Below are 19,164 nucleotides of genomic sequence, written 5' to 3' on the forward strand. Positions count from 1 at the left end.
CTAGTCCCGCGTGCCACCCGGTCAAAAGCTTTCTCCATGTCGAGGAATACCGCAGCCGCCACCTCTTTCTTGTTAAGGACGGCGGTGATGTCGTACAGTACTCTCGACAGCTGGAGGGTGGTGGAGTGTTCACTACGGAATCCCAACTGTTCGGGTCGGGGTGTAAAGTCCCGTCTGATTGGCGGCAGTAGCATGGCCTCAAACAGCTTGGACTGCGTGGCGAGTAGAGAAATCGGGCGTGTAAGTTGTCAATGCGTTAAAGTCAATTTGTCAGTAGTGCGTAGAATCGATCGTTGAGTTGTGCGGACGTGTGCACTGACTGTGTTTAAATATTAAGTTATAATGTCGGACGACGGTAGTAACACCAATTTTGCAATTATTTATCGCGTTGAATCTGCGACATATATATTCATAAACTCTAAATGTAGACAGAAGCTATTAAATTAATCACATTTGTTTATTTTCATAATTTAAAATGCATTGTTTTGCATGAAAATTCAATCTAAAAATAATTAAAAATTACTTAAAAAAGGAAAAACTGTATTTTCCGTGAGCAAAGTACTACGTCAGCTAGACGATAATTTCAATTAGTCGTCGCAGTTATGTTTAAGAAATTCGTGTTTTCAACGCACAGTTAGTATAATTATTTTAGAAAGCGATGTAGATATAAACGGACAATGTCTTGACAGAATTTGTACTATAGGAGATTTTTCTTTGAGTATGCTTATAAGACTGTAAATTTTTTATGATTTTTTTGTTTAATTGAACTTAGTTTTAGGGATAGTAATAGTTAAGAAAAAGCGGTAATTTTTTTTTGTTCTAGTCCTGTATTTATGTACACCAGTTGAACAAATGAAGGCATCAAAAGGGTTAATATGATAAAAGCATAATTATATAACTGTATATCCTTAAGATGTTGTTAATTAGTGTATTAATTTCATCATTACGTTGTAATGGAAAAAATATGTTCATATGTGATGATTTTACTAGGATGATACATTTTCTTAATTAATTTTATTAGCTCTTTTGTAAATTACAAAATATATTCTTTTTATTTGTTTATGAGTCTACAATACATCATCTATTCGTAGGAGTTTCAAAGCATGGGTTGAGAAGAATGTCCCTAAGCTTCAACCAGACTACAACCCCAATCATGGCTATGAGCCGTATTGGCCTGGAGGTCACTGGCTTTATTTGGACAAAGAACTTGGCCCTTGGTGAGACCACAACCAAAACCCCCTTCTTTGCGGAGAAGAATGCAACTATTTATATACACGGTATGGTCATTCATCAAAATACAATGTAAACTCTATATATGTCACCGTAAAATTGTAAATACCGTTAGTTTGAATACACTGAAGGGATTGTGAATTTTATGTCGTTTTAGAGAGAACAGAGAGATCAGAATTAGAACAAGAAAAAGTTTATTTCAGACTAGAGTTAGTAGTTAGTGTGTTCATAAAAAATCTTATTTGAATGCTATTCGGTAGAGTGACTAAATCTAAATCATTTTCCAACGTCACTTATCTTCTCTCCCGTTTCAATACACAGTGATTTTCTACTACTTTCTTCTAAGCTGGTGAGCAACTAAGAATATGATACCATATAGAAAATCCATTACGCCTACTTGTAAGTCCATGGTCAAGAATAGTATACAGGTGCAGGCATTCCCAATTTGTAAACGAAATAACAAATTTCTTAGAAAGTTTTTATTCATGAAAGTACTTTACAATTGTTGTCGTTATTGTTAATGGGTGTAATGCTCTGTAGAGTGTATCATTGTATGGAGAACAAGCTAGACCAACCAAAGCCAATCGATGTCGATGCTTTAGGGAGTTTGTCGTTAAATCGAGGAATGTTACATGGAGTTTATACTGTGTTTTCAAATGTTATAGCAAGTTGATTCTTGCTTCTTCGTCTTTCATGTGCCTGACGCCATCAGCCTTTTAGGTATAACTCATGATGTTTTTTACATCTGGAAATCAAACTGTATGTTTTATATATTTGTTCTACAATATTAATGAAAAAAAAAGTGTAATCTACAAAAGCCATCTATATTATATGGGCTATTGTATATGTGTTTTGTTTATAGGGTTGGCAAGGTATGTGCTAGAACGGTGGATAACAAAGAGTACTAGCAATGTGTGTCGATATTCGGTCTTTGTCTTGGTTGGTGGAACGATCAATTCTGTCGAGGATTCTATACCTTTGATACCTACTACAAATTTTTAGATGCACAATGCAGGACTGAATACAGCAAACGTTCGTATTTCACTTAGATAACCTTTTGTTAATCTCTCTGATTTAGCAAATTGTAGCCTTTTCAACCAAACTAGTGGCGAGAAATCAATCAACAATCTTACTAATGGTAGTCATAGTATTATCTCAGATGAATTAACGAATGACACTTTGTAAAAATGACTAAATTAGAGTTTCCTGGCTTATTCAACAGTTAAAGTTCAGCTTTCAGTGAGATAATATAGAAACTTGCGCATCGTATGAATATGTATTGTATAATATTATAATTTTAATCAGTGGTTATTACATAAATGTTATATTTTGCTCGTATTTTTACAACTTTAAGGATGGATTTTAGTACATGAAGGGGAATGTTCTCACGACATCGATACCTACTTTAAGCCTCTACATACCTCACCAGGACCGCTGTATAGGTTGAGTTCGTATTTTACAAAATTAGTTAGCAACTATCGGAGTGCCGGCTTAGAGAATCCACTTCGACAGGGTGTATCTTTACCCAACCAAGCGATCTCCGGGGACGTGAATTTACCACTTATGCTGGATGTTGGTATACAGCCGAATCCTGGAATTTTCCCATCTAACAATCGCGGTACTCTTAGGCCCCCCCTCCCTCATAAGGTCAAGCAATATATTCACAATTTTGTAAAAGATATGTTTTTAGGTAATAGCAGTGAAAGTATAAAATAAAAACTTGTTAATTGTGTATTATTTTTAATTTTAATATTATATTTTTTATTAAATTTCCTGACAAAGTAAACCAAGAAAATAATCTATTAGCAACGTAAGAAAAAAGTGGGAAAATATTTTACACATAACTTGTTATCTAGTATTCATAAGGGAACGTTTTCCCTTCGAATAGTCGTCATTATCTTTCGCATATATCGTCCAATGTTACTGAATGGTACAGTAATGTTCTCACTTAAAAATAATTTCTCTTTCTTTGTGAAGGAGGGAACAGCACACGGTCATTTGTTCTTCTTATCAAGACCCACTGGGCCTTACATACAGGCCAATTTATTGCCTTTGTGAAACCTTCACCTAGCTTTGATTAATATTCTTAGACAATGTCTTTCAGAGAACTGTTTTGGATAGATATCAACGAAATAATTTATTTGCAACTAAAACTTTTACAATTCATGGCAATTGACATTATCTATTTCACGGCAATTGCCATGGTTAATTTGATAAGAATAAAAAAGATTCCTATGATGTTATATTTATACAAGATTGCAATACGATGAATAAGAAAAATACGTTGTCAATAATCATAATATGAATAAATAAATATACAACTTTTGTGTGATAAAAAGTTACTAAACTATTAAAAGTACAGTGAACTTTTTATACAGACTTCATAAGTTAGGACAGAATTCAGAAACTGCGGTCTTTTTTGTAAATTATTTTGTGCTAAATTGACAAACTGAAATGTACTATATTTTGCACTCAGAGCTGCAATTTATAATCTATGAAATTTTATAGCAGTCTCAGAGTGAATTAACGTAATCAAATTATCTTGCAATACTATTTTTAAGATAATTTGGTTACGTTAATTCTTAATAATTCTTATTATAGTTTTAAGGCGTAGGATTAAAGATAGAGTATATCTTATCTTAATAGCCGTGAAAGACACAAAGTTGACGAACATTCACATGACTGACAATGACTGTTCCACTGTTGATTAACCACTCTGACGTACGGGCCGCGCGACTGTTTTCACGTCACCTGTACAACTATTCGCGCGGCCTAGACCCGCGCGCACCGTGCCCGCTACATCGCAACAAAAACCATTATATCTCTTGAAATATAATAACTACAACTATGAAAAAATACTACAGAATAGATTGAAGTATATAGATTAAAATCACATTTTTAATAATTGGATAAGGTTAATAAATTAGTTTTTAAAACGGGATAAAACATTTGAGTCTTAGCAAAAATGCTTATATTTTTCATAGATATAGGCCATAAGCAAAAAATATAAACGATTTAATTATAAGAATAATTTTACAAAAAACTAGACTAATTATACTTACAAACGATGCCAATATGTTTATATTTAATCAACATTGAGTGGGCTAATAAATCAATACAAAACAACCACTTCTCGTAATTTTACCATAGCCTCTTGAGTCGCGCGCTATGACTTTTTTATGCAAGATGGCCGCCCATCTAAGGTCTGCCACACACCTTGTACTTTTTTAATTTACTAAAAAAAAGGGTATGTTCGATTTCTTTTAAATGAAAAACAGAATAACATTGTCGTGAATTTTAATGATACAATTTAAAGAATTAGCAAATGAATGAGCAAATAAATGTTCGTATATCAATTAAATTAATGCAAAATAGCATTATGATGCAATTCACATCAAGAATGAAATTATTTTCCAATATCTTAATCAGCAGACATAAATAAACACAATACACCATACGTAACAAAAATTGCTAACATATTTTTTCGTTTGACAACCCCTAATTTATGACGTTTGTTCTAACGTCCGTGGATACCGCACTGTCCATAACAATAAACCTGAGGAACACGTCGATATTATTTGGGAATCTTAAATCATCTCAATGTATTTCTATTTAAAAAAGGCATGAATATGCTTATGAAGGACTCAATATTCATATTTAACTATTAATTCACTAAACAGACCTAAACAATTCATCAAAATCAGCCTACAACTTCAAAGAAGCCATTTTGCCCATGACAATTTTTTTTTAAAGTTGAAATTAAAGTCAATTTAGCACTTAAAACTATATAACCTTATCATAATCGTAAAGTACAAATATTCAAGATTCTTTTGATGCATGATAATTAAAGAAATATAATATAAAACTACAGTAATTACGACATAATTGCTGAAACTCCGAAACACTTGTTTACAAAATTCACAAGAACGAGTTGACTGAGTTTGGAATTTTTTTTTACAAAGATCTAATCATATTTCATTGCCATCTGTAGTTTATTGGGTGAACAATTTCTTAAGAGGGTGATAGACGTACGAACTTAAAGTACGCGGTTTTTAAGATCGTGAACTTACTCGGCTCGACGTCGGTGACACACGTGAAGCTTGCTCATACTATATCGCGATGTCGTCGAGAGAAGAAGCTTTGTGTTATTTGGGAATTATATCATACTACATTTTAAAAACTAATAAAAAAAGACGAAATCGACAAGTGACGTTATCTATGGTAACATCTCTTTCCACCTTACGTATAATTTCTAATAAATTATTGTATGCTTGAAACTTCATGTTTTTGTCTCTGTAATCATTGCTTCTAATTTTCCAAAGGCAAGGATTATTTCGAAAACCTTCTATAAGTTCGGAAATCACTCATTTTGAGAGTTTTCTAAACTAAATGATTAGGCACTTGAGCAGTAAACCAATATTAACAAAAATTACACAAACGTTAAACACCACAAGCGTTGTGCATCCACGGACAGGCAAAACAAAATGGCGGCTCCCGGCTCGCAGCGCTGCCACACGTACGAGCCGAGACGAGCTACGAGTAAGATTTCAAACAGATTGGATCGCCGGTGAACAGATTGAGCGTCTATCACGTGATAGACGTGCGAGTAAGTACGCGGACTTGTGGCTCGACGACCTTTTTCGCCTGTGTGTCACCTTAACGCGTACTTTAAAATTGTATAGTTAAGTTTTTCTTTCTTTATAAGATTTACTTTATAAGTTGATCACTTACTTCTAATTGATAAACTTATTAAGATGTGCCGTTACTATATATAGCCCACAAAGCAGATTCATATTTGGACTTCGTAAATTTGATCATATTTCGGAGTTCTGAAGAAAGCTTAATTGACTACCCATTCGATTGCAGCGTAAGATGTACATTTTACAACTTCTCTTTTTTCTTTCTAATCCTTTTAATCCTAAAACTCCTAGTTACTTAAAACAAAATTGTAGCTTCCTCTCTGGCGGTAGTTTTGATTTGCGTTCCTTAGATAATCTAATTCTTGAAACTCCTATTCATAAAACTGATTTCTATCACTCCTACTTCACTGTGCAAAGTATCCTACTATAAAATTCCTTACCAATTGATATAAGACGAGCTAAGTCTCTAAATTTATTTAAAAGTCTTCTTTTTGATCATTTTTCTTCTGCTTCGTAATTAGCTACTACTAATATATATTAATTGTGAGTCAATTAACCTTTGGCAGAACTTTTACATGTCTGTTTATACATCTTATTATTTATATTCTTCCTTGGATTTTTTGTATTAAATTTTAGTTATAGTTGCATGTTATTTAGAGTTTTTTTTGTTAATTAATTATGCACTTCTTGTACTTTACCCTCTCCAGGTGTTTCTTTTTTTATTCTCTTTAACTGTTTTAACTGTTTTGCTTAGATATGTAATAGATCAAATAAAAAGCGCGTTCCATGTCTAGAACAATTTTCAATTGCAAAAATGCAATACAGATGCAAAATTATAGGGAACTATTTCATTTGTATGTGCCGTTTTGATATAAGAAATGCTCTGCTGTGATCAAGAAGTGGACTTAAATATCCAGAACTTAATTATTAATAAAAGGTCATAATCTCAAATAATAATATTATTTATTTTGTTGCAGTAACATTAGCATTACTAACAAGTAACATTACATTGATTTTTTTCCGAGTATCTATTTACTACCTTGAGCATTGTTAGAGACCTTAGTTGTATGATCTTATTTGGGAATAGCCTCAAGGGCTAATTGTATGCTGGAGATTGGTACTGCTGGTGTGGGCGGTACTAAAGGCTGGCAATTAAAAGAACCAAACTGTACACAAATCAATATAAATAGTTAGTTTATAATAATAATAATAGAATTTTACATAATTTCAATCTTAAACTAGTGTCTCTAGTGATTTGGTGACACCGACAACCCATCTGTTTGCCCAACTTTGGCAAAGGCCACCTCCATTTCTTTCCACTCTTCTCTGTTATGAGCTTTACTTGTCCATATTTTCCCAGTTACGGTTTTTATTTCGTCTTCCCCCCTTCGAAACTGTCTACCTCGTTTTCTTCTCTTATTTCTTGGGTAACAATATATGATCTTTTCGTTCCACTTTTCTGTACCTCTTATTATATGACCAGCCCATTTTCATTTCAATCTTCGTATTCTAGTTGTGACGTCTTCAATTTTCGTGTGGTTTCTTATAATTTTATTATTGATTCTATCGGACTTCCTGATATTTCTTCTTCATCCTTCTTTCCATCGCTTTCTGGCATATTTTCAGTTTTCTTGTTTGCACTTTTGTGAGTGCCCAAGTTTGACAGCCGTATGTTAAGACTAGAAGTATGCAGGTGTTATATAGCTTTGTTTTGACATTTATTTCTATTTAGGTATTTTTCATTACTTCCTTCAGTCCTTAGTAACATTTCCATGCTTTCCCAATTCTTGTATCTAGACACATGATAAATATTAGCCTATTATGATAAAATAGGCTCATTGCTGCCAATGCCGAACGAAACATATAAAATTTTACAAATCTTCTATATGGGGGCGAGAACACGTTCGTCGATTCAATGCACCTGTTACTGACTACGTTGCAGGAATCAGGGTTGTCGATCGTAAAGGTCTACAAGAAATTGTAATCGTAGGAGAAATAATAATCTACAGTTCATTGCTAATACACACCGTTCAAATGACGCTCTCCAATATTCGATAATCTTCTGGAAGGGACAAGACATAGCATAAATATTAAACAACAAGATCCCGTATCAGGTATTTAATTAATTATGAATATGATCATTACACTATTAACAAAACAATTTAATTATTAAACGTAATTAATTTAAATTAATATTTATGAATATATTATTACAGGAACCGAAACAAACAAGAATTGATGATTAGACGCGGGCAGAACAACGTCATTCTACGACGTCGAGAGCTTTGTCAACAATTCATGGTCGACATGTACGCGAAGATCGAGGGCGAACAACAACGGTCTACGATACTAACGATATAATCAACTTAGGCTACGTGCGGACGAGTAAATTCAATTGCGAGACGCAAATTATATTGTAAACAACGCCGACGCCGCCGAAATTGGTAACTCTGTCATTCTACGATCATCGTACGTAGGCAGTCCACGTCATATGCAAGAATATATACACGATGCTCCGACTTTCCTTCGCGAATATGGGCGACCGTGTTTATTTTTCATAGTAATCCAAAATGGCTAGAGGTTACATCTTTGCTGTTGCCTGGCCAAAATGCAATACATCGTTATAACGGTGAAGTTATCGGTGAAAGGTGAAGTTATCGAAGGCCCCATTTTAAATGGTACGTTTTGAGGTGAAAATATATTAATACCACGAATACCTATTATACCCACAGATGTACTAATTCAATTAAAGCGTATTCAATTATCGATTAGATTGGCATTTGCGATGACTATTAATAAATCACAAGGCCAAACAATGTCTGTTTGTGGCTTAGATTCACAAGCACACCATGTTTTTCACACGGACAATTATACGTTGCATACTCTCGAGTGGGTAAACCTTCAAGTTTGTTTGTATTAGCTAAAGATGGGTTAACAAAAAATATCGTTCACATTGTAGAATTAAGGGTTTAATGTAATGAATTTATGAATAATAAATTTAAAAAATAGTGTTCGGTGTTTTGTTATTTTTATATTTCCTCATAGTTCACAGCGCTCCATGCTTTTTTCACTCATATACTGCATCATTACACATTTCCAATAAGTTAGGTTTTTTTCTACACTAGAAATTCTCTAGAAATTATTAACATGGCAAAACAACGTTTGCCGGGTCAGTTAGTAATATTGTATATATCTTAGAATGAAACTTATTAATTAGTAATTTTGAAGAAACCACCATTTCTTGTTATAGATGCAGGAGTAAAGGCATGATCAAGAATGCAAATTCTGAGATAAAAGTTATGATTTCATTGCAACAAATAATCAAAAGTCGCCATCTATCTGTAAGACTATAACAGACTTAACGTACCAGTAGGACTTGCTTTAGTTTTAGTAATAATTTTACTGTCGCTTTCTTATTTAGAGGTCTTGATTAAATACTTCTTAACAAATGTGATACGGCGTACTTTATTATTCTATATTATATTTTTTGCAAATTTTGTACATAATTAAGTCAAAAAATGATGTCTTGTCCTTTAATAAAACCATATTTTTTCTCATTTGATAGATCTTGTTCGACATGATTGTTTTTGGTTAGCTGTGGGCTAAATCAATCAATAGCTAGTTAAATTAACTAAAAAAGTCAAACCTATCGATGCCAATGTAAATAATTGTTAATTAAATATAATCAAATCAAATCAAATATTTAATCCTTATCACCTAGTGCATTTAAAATAAAGCTACTGAGCTTAGCTACTTTTAGTTTATTATTCTTTCATAGAAAAGTAGTTAATCGAATCGGCCTTCTGTCTGACACATATACAGAAAGTCCACTGATTCACTATGAGGACTAAAGCCTATAGGCTCAGCGAATGAGATATTTATAACGGATTTTGCAGTCGGATCAATTAGCTTGACGTATAATGATTTTGACCGGAGAGAACAGTATTGCACAAATGGACGGATTTTTTTCGGATTCAATACCAAATCTTTCAAATATATTTTTTCATAATCTATGTTAATACTTAATGACTGAAATTATTTATATATATTTTTGAAAATTATTCATAAATACTTCTTTTATTGTATTCTTTTTATTTTGTAAAAAGTTCATCTGCACGTGCATGGTATTACCTACTCGCAAAAAGTTTATAAATGAATTTGATTGAACAAGTTTTTTTGACATGACACACTATTTATCTAAAATTTGCTACTGCCGTGCGATTATATTTTATTAAAAACAGCAAAGCCTTTCTTCCTTTCAAGATCTATGAGTATTTTTTTTAGCGAAGAGATGGGAACGAGGATGACGCTCGACCTGTTTTTGCGAAGCATTCTCAATTTGTAGTAATAAAAACAGGGACAATGAATAAACTTACATTTTACAAATATATCTTACTTAGCATATAACAATTATGTTATGTTTCATTAAAATTTACTATTTATGATATGATTAACTAAATTATTTAACTGTGATAAAAACAGTGCTTCTAAATACCGGGAATGCCTAACGAATTTGTCACACACTTTTTTTTACTATTTACGATGATATTAAAATAGATGATCATAAACATAAGCGACACGATAGAAACTTAATTCGCGGGATTTTTGGTATTAAGCGGGGTTCTATAATTGTCTGTGAATTAATAATTTAAATACATAAGCTATTTTATGAAACGCGTCCCCAAGTTTTGTTATAAATTACAGAATCATTTACTGCTAAACTATTTATAATTATTATATATTTTGCTATTTTTATATTATTTAAAGCGCGATGTGTCCGGGTTATAACTCGTGAAGCGTACTATACTTGTTATTTACGAAATACCATTTATTTTTGATATTTGGCAGCGTTTGATAATTGTCGGGATGGCTTGAAGCCCCTCGCAAATCCGCATTAGTTGCTGCTCTAGTCACAGCCTACTGTATTTCAAACGTTTTTACGTTCAACTATAGTAATACCTAATTTAAACTGTCCATTTTCCTTTGAACTTTTATTCCTGGTGATATTTTCGAGTTTTAAATCAGTCTGCCGCGAGCTCTCCTGAAGGATGCACGTTTCGCACCTCTTCATTTCTTTATATGAGAACATTTATAGTTAAACAATTAATTTAAAATATATTTAAATAATTTTTAAAGTTAAAATAAGATACGTTTTGAGTATATAGTAAAGTTGGTCGTTCTGATAGGGGAAATTACGAGAAAATACCAAGGGGTCTCAAGAACCATGCATATGCGTGTCTTTGTTGTGCTGGTTGCTATGACAACCATGATTCTCGGTCTTACGAATGATAAGAAATACACAAGTGGACTAAAAACATCATGTAAGTTCTGTATTTAACTATAAAAAATAACAATATTTATTTCGTATGTGTGTTCTTATTTACTTGATTTTCTAAGAGTATTGGAGTTTTTGTACTTACAAATATAAATATAATACTTATTAAACACAGTTTTATTATAAACTGGCGTTTAATATATCCTATTGTTTATTCGCCATAACATCTACTAGAGAAAAGTAAATTTTTACGTAAATTTAAAGAAATGTAAAACAAAAAGATTTTTTTCAGATTATACTTTATAAATTCGGGTTTGGTTCATTAAGCATATTGAAAAAAAGAATATTGCACCTGATAATGCTAAAGCAATAATTTAAAGAGGGAGGGATTAGAAGAGTTTATGGCCTCACAAACAATGCTAAGCTGCAACAGGCGGCTTGGTGTATAGTGGCGACCTCAAAATGGAAACGAATATCGTAAATGATCAAGAGTTCGAAATGATCTAGATTTGAATCGGATACACAGTTTAGGACATTTTCTGTTATTGTATATAGTAATAGTTTATAATATTTAGAAACATTTTAACTAATCTTTTCAATGTTATAACGGTGTAAGGTACAGCAAAAAAAGGATGTTTACTCCTTAACGACAATAAAATTTTAATAGCATATTTACACGCAATTTCAGTAATATAATAAACAAAACTAAATGCTAATATATCCTTAATTATAAGGACTCTGTACGAGCAATATCCTCTTCCAGCCCATTCTATTTTCCTTTATTCTTTTATATAAGACTTTCCAGTTACTTACCTTTTCTTCCTGTTTAATTATAAAATGATTTTAAGAAAATCGTTACAAATTAAATAAATTCTCGACTCTTTCGATAGCTATTATTGATTACAAATGTTTAAACTACGTATACATTCACTATTAGCTGGTACTAAGATTACAATCTGGGAGATTGACCTTAGTTTCAGCGTATTATCACGAAAACGTGTATTGGTTTAATGTTAACAGTGTAGTGGTGATTTCTATAGATGATAGAAAGGAAGCTCTTGTGTCAAAATGGACATTAAGACTCGTCCATCCACTAGTAAAATTAAACTGATTATTTCAACATCTATTGTTAAAAAAAGCGTCGACAAAGTGATGATTATGACCCGGAAGGGTCTGAAGAATATAGTGAAGAAGAAGTGTATTCGCAAGGAACTCACCAAGAGAAGTTATCTTCAAGTTCAAATTCTTGAACGGTGTTCATATTGGTAAATGAAGAGATAACCGTTACGTAGGTACTTTATATTTCCACAGAACAATGTGACAAGATGGTCCAAAGTACTTCCAAAAGGGGATCTGGAGTATTGAAAACAAACATTAAGTATTTATTCTAATCTAAGTATTTTTTCTTTGTGTAGTTTAAAAAAAAAGTCATTGACATTCAGAGTGACATTTTTAAGTTAAACTTATAATTAAGTATAATGTTTTGTAAATTTCATTGTTGATTGTAATGCTACTTTGCATAGATTGATTACTATTTTCCTAAATAAATAATTCTCCAGATGCATATATTTTATTCACTTACGATCTGAAGTACGACCACATCTGAACTGTATATGTATATATATATGTATGTTATTTTCATTCGAGTTTTCGATTTACCGATAATTCACGAAAACAAATGACAAATGAATCCAATATACTACATTAGGTTACCAAAGAGAATTCTCTAATCAATCATCTAAAATTGTAATTCAAAAAGTTTTCATTAGCAATGTTTCTAAGTGGCCAGTTCTAAACATTTTCAGTGTTACCCACGTACTTGCAAAAATATTAAATTAGCTTTAAATAAAGTGATTTTAAGAATAAATGTGATAACTGTAGTCTTTTGTGTTATTAAAATAATCATCAATTTTCATGGTAAAAAAACTCCTAAAGAACACTTTATGTTCTCTTTAATAAAACTATAACCTCTGTATTACTGTTAACTAAAGTAAAGTCCACCAATGTAAAGCAACCCGACTAAATAACATAATGTTACGCCTAACCAAATTTGTGCTACTCTCACAGACACTGCACTAGGTCCATAAACATCGTAAATTTTTTTCGCGGCTTGCGTTACATTTTTACCTTTTTTGTAGTAAAATTTTAAAATGTATCGAATTTCTTCACTAGCATCACTCATCTTGACAGTACGAAAAATAAATAAAAATCTCACATTTTGCTAATTTGAATTTGGAATAATCTTCTTTAAAATGTAAACTTTTAATGATACCAAAACCAGCCACATACAAATACGTAGTATAGCCAAAGAGATTTTATTACAAGTTCATACATATAGTATACTAGCTGCCCCCGCGAACTTCGTTTCTCCTTAATGTGGTTTTAGTTGCTAACACCAAAAATTAAAAAAGTAGTAGTAGTACAAAATAAATTTAATTTATACTTTAGCCTCAATAACACGTGGTAATCATGATATTAAATTGTAGCTTATATGACACGTTTGTCGGTTTACCATAGCAGTGCCATCTATTGATTACTTACTCAATCCAGTCGAAAAGTATTGACATCTGTTAGAATCTTTTGGAGTTAACAGACAATTGTGACTGTCAATTAATTATAGACAAATAATTTGCAATAAAATAAAATTGCGACTATAATTAAAGATCTAAGCTATCCTATCTCTTAACTTGGACCAGACTGCTCACGGTGTGCCAATTTAATTTAAAATCGGTTAAGTAGTTTAGGAGTCCATCGCGGACATACATCGTTACAGGAGATTTATATATATTAAGATAATGCGAAAAGACTTTCTCACCAACCAATATATAATAGATTTTCTCTGAATAATAACCATTTAAGGACAAAAGACAAATAACCTTATATTCATATAATTCACCGCATATCATCGCCTGATGACTATTGTAAGGGCGTAAATCCTTTTTAATGCCTATTCCGAGACTACGATTTTCAATTTATTTTTTAAATTAAAATAATTATTTTTTTATGAAAATACCGATATGTTGTAGTTCCATTCATCATATACCTATCTCTGCAGCGTTATTTCTAATGATTTAACTGTATGTGTGGCATATAATATATCAAGTTGTCGAAAAATTAAACAGCTGCGTTACTTTTTACGATTTTTTTTGTTATTATTATTGAACATTGAGACACTAATAAGTATGTTTTGAACTGTAATGGTTATGTTAACCTCCTATTTCGAAGGCGTCGGGACGTGACGACCCCATCGCCCACTGATGAAATAACCTGTGACAGAGGTTATTTCACCAGTGCAGTCAGTCAACCCCCTTCCTAGTGGGAGTGCCATGCTGTTGCTTTCGGGCTTCAGCCAATCGGGCAGGCACGACCGGGGCAGTACCACTGTCTCACAGAAAACCGGCGTGAAGTGATGCAATAGGTTCATCTTATTGTACTCGCGTTTCGTGTGGTGAGTGAGACTCCCGGAGCCCATCAATTCCCCCCCCCCAGAATATGAAGATGCAGTTTAAACAAAGATTACCCCAGGGGGGTACCGCACGTTTCCGCTGTGGAGAATCCCCCTCTGAGCGTCCATCATCGGAACAATCAGTATTCGGTGGTGGATGCACAGGCTGCGCTTCGTATTCTGGGGTGGGCAAAAACTGCGCAAAAAACTATAGGTTTCGATCTCGGGGCAAACGGAAGAATTTACCGAAGGCAACCCCTTCCACGCTCTCAGTGGACTTTACCAATGTTAGGGGGCTCAATTCTAATCTTAACGCGGTTCACTTTCACCTCGAAACTGCGAAGCCGGCCTTATTCTTCCTTACTGAGACTCAGATATCCTCCCCGGCTGATACTTCCTACATCTCCTACCGGGGTTCAAATTGGAACATTCATTTGTGCCGCGGGCGGGAGTTTGCGTGTACGTCAGAGAGGATATCTGTTCTCGTCACCTCGGGTCGCTTGAAGGAAGGGACCTATCTAGCCTCTGGCTGCGCGTAGACTGCGATGACCATCCGCGATTCTACGCATGCCTGTATAGGTCCCATAGCGGAAATACCGAAACTGAGCGACTCATTGAGCACATCCAAATGGCTACAGATTCCCTGCTCGAAGGGGTTCCTACCGCTGAAATCGTGATACTTGGCGATTTTAACGCTCACCATGCCGATTGGCTCGGTTCGGAAACCAGCCAGCCAGCATCGGAATACTTGGCGTTGACATATCGAACGACGTTCAGTTTCGCGGTCATTTGGAGGGAAAGGCTAAATTAGCCTCCAAAAAGCTTGGTGTGCTCAGCAAGGCGAGACGGTACTTCACTCCGGGCCACCACTTGCAACTCTATAAAGCGCAAATACGGTCCCACATGGAATACTGTTCTCACCTCTGGGCGGGGGCTCCCCAGTAACAGCTCCTTCCACTTGACCGTATCCAACGAAGAGCGGTTCGAATCGTCGATGACCAATCCCTCTCCGAGCGGCTCGATCCTTTGGCGTTGCGTAGAGATGTGGGGTCACTCTGCATCTTCTACCGCATTTACCATGGAGAGTGTTCAGAGGAGTTGTTCGGATTAATACCTGCAGCTGAGTTTCAGCATCGGACGTCGAGGCAAAATACAAAATTCCACCCGTATCACCTAGACGTCCGACGTTCCACGACTGAGCGTTTTTCAAGGCAATTTTTGCCGCGCACCACCGCTATGTGGAACCAGCTGCCCACTGAAGTATTTCCGAACCAATTCGACTTAGGGTCCTTCAAGAAAAGAGCGTACAAATTCTTAAAAGGCCGGCAACGCACTCGCGAGCCCTCTGGCATTGAGAGTGTCCATGGGCAGCGGTATCACTTAACATCAGGTGAGCCTCCTGCCCGTTTGCCCCCTATTTTATTAAAAAAAAAAGTTAAATCACAGAAATAATCAGTTTCACAGAATATTCTTATTAATCTGGATTACTGCGTTACCTATGTTGAATATTAAAACCTAATTTTTTTCATTAATGACTAAAAAAAACTTTAAATTAATTCTAGTTGACGACATAATATTCTTCTTTCGATGACTAACATACACGTATTAATTTGAGGCATTTTTAATAATTAGAATCCTATGTATTATTTAAAATACAATAATAATCAGAGGGACACAGAAGTAACGAAGCCTAGTAACACAGTAGTATTTTCTTATATATAATACTTCGTACTTTCTATACTACTATAATGATAAAAACAAAACAAATTTAACTTTTTAAGAAGTTCATTCTTACTTAACATAAAATTAAGTACCTAAGATAAAGCTTAGCTAATACAATATAACGTTTACCCACGTTAATATTTGGTAGGAACCAATTAATATTAGAAAATCAACCAAAACCCAAGTCTCCCTCTTCATCAACTTCACTTTTAGCAACACCTAGGTAAGTTTAATGTTTGTCCTTAACACAAGGATCTATATCTTTGTAGGATGAACGCTCTCCTTTTCAATTTGCTGTATTTCTTTTATAGTAGAAACTAATGGTTTGCTACAGTTTGTTAAGAGCCCATCGTCAGAGCTGGAAGATGAGAAATAAACCTTATTGTAATGTTTTCTTCCAGGTACAACATGAACACCCTTAAAAATCTTCCATTTCTGTTATATTAGGAACTGATAGTTGGCTAACTCTTGCTAAGAGCTCATCGTCAGAGCTGGGAAATGAGGAATAAACTGTATTCTAATATGTTTTTCTAGGTACGACAACGGTATTAGAAATGTCATCTAGGACTATTTCCTCGTCCAGTCCATCCAATAGAACGGCTTCTTTAAGTGTTTCAATGACAATAGCAGGAATAGGCTGATATGTTTTTGGATTCATGAATGAACAAAAGCCCCTTTGGCAAAAACAACTGAGGTCTCTGTATTGAAGTTCACCGAGAGTGTCAGTATAAACTTGATGAACGTGCATCGGTACGATGGGCACTAGGTTTTTAGGTAGGGAGGTATTTTTTAACGTTTTGAATGTCACCACAGAGTAAAAAAAAACTTCTGCCTTAGAAATATCTGAACCAGCAGCTATTTTATCTGCAGGGCATTTGAGATAGCCACCAACACCAACAGCAGCCCTTTTCCCGTGGCCGGCTTCAAAGAAATTCCATGCTACGCGAATGATGTTGTATCCGTTAAATATTCGGAATATGAAATAAAAAATTTGCTTCTGTGGGTACTGAGTAGATAGTCCATCAGAGAAAGAGTGATTTGTAATTTTTGGATGTAGGTGTGTTCAAGTAGAGGCAGGATTGTGGGAATTATTTGCAGCTCTTTGGTATCTCTTTTTGTATTTTCTACACCTTCCATTTGTTCCGGTTCTTCCTGAAATTTCGTATTTTTTCTGTAGACTGCATATCGATCTCTTCAAATTTTTCTTCGATCTCTAGACCTCGATCAACCTGGAGTTCCTGGCCGTGGGCTGGAGGGCGGTGTAATGTCCATAATTTGTTGAGAAGTCTTTTGAGGTACCCGTCGTTTCTTATTCGCATTATTCCATTTACGGTTTGCTCTATGTTCACGCTCTGTCATGTCTTTCACAAGTTCCCGTATTAATAACGTTAAAAACAACTGCGTTACCGATTCAACTATTGCGTTACTTTTTTTTAGTAATGCAGTGTAGTAGTTACGCAGTTGTAAATTTTCGACTATCTTGTAAATTATCACAATATAAAATAACAAAATGCAATTATATTTTAACATGACGGATTCAATACATAACTAACTACGTATGAAAACAATAATAATGTATATATGTATATATATAATAATAACAGAGGGGGGGTTGGTACCCCGGGCAGTTGCTGTCATTTGTTATACAAGCTTTAACAAGTCTAACCGATTGAAATGCAAGAAAAAGTAATACATATTTTGAACTTAGTATACCATTTTCACTAATTTATACTGATTTCCCATAAATTTTAATTTTCATTCCATGGGACTGGTTTTTAGGTATCTAAAAATATTTTGGCCCATAATCTGTTGAAACCGGAAACAGTTATTAAAAAAAATAATAATAATAAAAAACCAAATAAAATAAACGCAAAAGCACATACACGAAAACTTGAAGGTAACGATTGAATTGAATCTGTCAGTGTAATTTCTGTCAAAATCTACATGCAACTCCGGCAACCTGCCGGTCCCCCGAGATACCTATATAATCAGTATCATCAAATTCAGGAGACATATATCTAAATCCAATTCTGGGTTTGAACCTCAATCGTGCTGTTAATAAATTAACTTGAAAAAAGAGCACTGTTTTAAATCATAAGTATAATCTAATTATGTTCCATGGGGGATTTTCACGAGTACAAGTTATTAACTTTCTCTCGTGTAGATACCGATACCGATGCCGTGGTAGTGGACGATATAATTTTGCTATCATGAGAGTTATATTTTATTTTTTTCCTGTTAGATTATTAAATAGACATTTACACTCAGAATCTAATCAATGTACAGATTTATTTTACAACGAATATATATCTTATACATTTCAAATTCGTAACATCATTTACGTCACTACATGAAAGAATTTTTAAATAAAAACTTAAATTTAATAAAAATGTGTGCGTGTACTAGTGTACACACGTAAGAAGTGAAACATTGTTATCGTTATTATATATTTTAGTTATTATTGGCTTATGGTAACTGAAATATGAAATATATTAAGAAAAACAATTTTTGAACGGATTAAAGCTATGTACTATTATTAAAAACTTATAGTTATTTACATAATTTTAAATTAGAATCCGCGAAAACAGAGGACACCGTGAGTCATTTTTGTAAAAACCCGTCATCTTTTAGTCGATACCAACCAACTTCGGGGCAATAAATACAGATAAAACAACTTTCTCTGCAGCTGTGATACTTTTGACATTTAACACCTTTTGTCTTTAGTCACCGTGACCACGCACGCTGAAAAGCACGCGAAACGTCGGATTTTTTTTTTTAAATTTAGAATTATGTAAATAACTATAAGTTTTAATAATAATACATAGCTTTAATCCGTTCAAAAAGTGTTTTTC

The 19,164-nt window shown here is 33.8% G+C and overlaps 1 long non-coding RNA gene across 2 annotated transcripts; it reads left to right on the top strand.

The window, feature by feature from the left end:
- The first annotated feature begins 507 nt into the window (after positions 1 to 507).
- On the top strand, positions 508 to 2,942 carry LOC123716043. Of its 2 annotated transcripts, XR_006754506.1 has the most exons (5): positions 508 to 633; positions 824 to 869; positions 1,092 to 1,277; positions 2,093 to 2,262; positions 2,585 to 2,942. It is a non-coding gene; the product is annotated as an uncharacterized LOC123716043 (long non-coding RNA). The 2 variants fall into 2 exon arrangements; XR_006754505.1 differs by having other exon boundaries at positions 513 to 633; positions 2,093 to 2,942.
- The last annotated feature ends 16,222 nt before the right edge of the window (positions 2,943 to 19,164 follow it).

The sequence above is a fragment of the Pieris brassicae genome, chromosome 11 (assembly GCF_905147105.1).
Source record: "Pieris brassicae chromosome 11, ilPieBrab1.1, whole genome shotgun sequence".
NCBI classification, from domain to species: Eukaryota; Metazoa; Arthropoda; class Insecta; order Lepidoptera; family Pieridae; genus Pieris; species Pieris brassicae.